A 2,500-nucleotide genomic window follows, 5' to 3' on the forward strand; every position below is an offset into this window, starting at 1 on the left:
TCCTGCTTCTAGGATCAGACAGTACATTGCTTCAACCAAGAAAGCACAATGTAAAGTTTTGTTGGTCGAAGAGTAATAAGTGATATCGTGAAATAGCATCGAATATGTTAAAGTTATCTATAAGGCTTACTGGCAATACCCGATAAGACAAAACTAACTCTAGGACAGTACTTGCTGTGAATAATGCAAGCTTTGTTTTCACATGATACTCTGTTGCTCATCTTGCATCACATTCTAAAAGGGCAGCATGTTTCAATCCTCTTATCACTACTGTAACATTAACTTTCACTGTCCATTCCTTCGGGGTATTAACTGTGAGAGGCAATGATTATTTTCAATCTTTGTCCTTTAAAGGTCAAGCTCTGTCCCTTTGGTTGTGATATTACACACATGGGAATTCTTCATCTTCATAATATAGGGATGAGGACGATGGTGCTGCCTTAATTGGTTTGGCATGGTGGCTGAAATGCAGGGATAAAGCGACTGACCTTTAGCTGTAAGGTACATAAATAAGTTACGAAAGTGGCTGTGTTTTATTGTGAGAAAATTTTATGAGAGTGGAAGATAGATATGAAAGTGATTAATACTTTATCTACAGATGTAGAAATGACGTGGTGCCAGGGTATAGAGGTCTGGTATGCTGGCAGATTTCGGAGATATAAGTGTAATGCTACCTCATTCCCGACTGCAGGAGAAATTCGAAAGCACATCAAGGATCCACAGCACCAAAAGCTTCAGATTCATTTCAGCGAGCAAGTAACCAGGCTGTTTATTATTTCCATTGCATTATATAGGTTGATTTTAGTAGTGGGTTCACTTATAGTGATGTTCATTTTTCAAAGGTCTTGGGTGTTATTATATTAGCAAAAATATCTTGAAAATCAGAATGGCTATTTAGTTCTTTTTCTTCTTTTTTGCGGGGATTATATGCCATTGTAAGCATTTTTTTTTTTACCGTAACGGAAAACAGCGGTAGAATAAGGACCGATCTCGAGCTTATTTTAGGTCATACGTAGTTTAAATGTTTGATATATTTAATACTTAATATGATAAAATTTTGCGTGCAAAATGTGTTGATGCTTTACTCATGCAAGTAACCATATCCCAATGTTATTCAAGACAAATTATCCCATGCTGTGACACAGCACCTAGCACTGCTTTGAGTCATCAGTATATGTAGTATGATCATATCTAGTGCTTCGTATGTGCATTCCGTCTGTGTTAAATCGTTTCTGAATAATCATGATGTCGATCTCGATCTTTCACTGAAAGTAAAAATCATTCAGATAAGCTGTGATGATTAGTGCATTTCTGTCTGACCTTACTCTGTAATACAGATGCAAATGCTTGAAAAGGACTTCATAGCCATTAAGCATCGCCCTGTTTTCATCAGTTGTAGTGACGACGTTCTCTGTGATACTTGTTCGTAGCATAGTTTCCTCTTTGGAACACTGTCGTGGTGGAGACTGTGCTTGCTTGGGTGATGCAGATTAACAGTAGAGAGTGGATCATGCTTGAATTAGTCCGTGTTTGCATTTCGTGCATGTTCCCGGTCGGTATTAGAGTAGTATTTGTTTCCAAGACCATCGAAGAGATATGCAGTAGGGAATAGTGTCATGTTTTAAGACTGGAAAACATAATCTATGCATGTATATTATGAATGTTAATATCTATACATTGCAAAACTCTCCGTACAAAAATGTGTGTTTGGCAGTGACTGATTTTACCTTTTTCTTTCTTTTTGTTAATGCAAGCGTCTCTGAAGTTTCCCATCGAGCTCATATCTGCATTATGCATATCTGTCCTACCTGGAACGTCGTGCCACTCAGATATTACTATATTTAAGATTCGCTGTAGGAACTTAGTTTTACATTTGTTCTCAGTAATCCACTTTTGGAGTCCAGTGTACTGATGGTGAACCTTTTGTGTCCCATTTGAAAAATGAGCACTGATATAAAAACTACATATTGAGCAAAGGAACGGCGATGGATCTGCTTGATTTTTTCTCCACTGAATACTAGATATTAATCATGAGATGCACTTGGCTGTAATCATTGACTTATATCAAGGTTAATGAACACAAATGAGAGAAACACAATTAGGTAAGCCGTACATTATAAGTTGATTACATTTGTAAGATGGTTTATATTTGATATAGAAAAGGAAATTCGAATATGAAAAAAAAACTTTTGCCCTTATGAATATATGAATAGAAGAGAAGAAATATTTGATATGGAAGTCTAGATGTAAAGTACGTGAACTCTTGTCTTTTCTTACTGTTATGTAAAGTTGTTTTCTTTGGCTATGTATAAAGGACTGTTACTGTGAATGAAGTTGGTTCGTTATATTTTTTTTTCTTTATCACATCATATATGCTACCAATATATATTTTGTTGCATTATAGGCGTGCTGTTGACGATACTATTCATAAAATGGTTACAGTGGACTAGCCAAGGAACCAGCAGTCTCCAACATGACGTCTTAGATTAAGTTTCTTGTA

General features: G+C 36.2%; 1 protein-coding gene across 1 annotated transcript in view; it reads left to right on the forward strand.

The window, feature by feature from the left end:
- Positions 1-2,500, forward strand: part of LOC119597355 — a 16,302-nt gene that overhangs the window by 13,761 nt on the left and 41 nt on the right. Inside the window, exon 3 of the mRNA XM_037946911.1 lies at positions 1-2,500. This exon is cut by the window's left edge and continues 374 nt beyond it; it is cut by the window's right edge and continues 41 nt beyond it. The gene's annotated coding sequence lies outside the window, so the exon portion shown is untranslated.

This window comes from Penaeus monodon, chromosome 39, assembly GCF_015228065.2.
Source record: "Penaeus monodon isolate SGIC_2016 chromosome 39, NSTDA_Pmon_1, whole genome shotgun sequence".
Taxonomy (NCBI): domain Eukaryota; kingdom Metazoa; phylum Arthropoda; class Malacostraca; order Decapoda; family Penaeidae; genus Penaeus; species Penaeus monodon.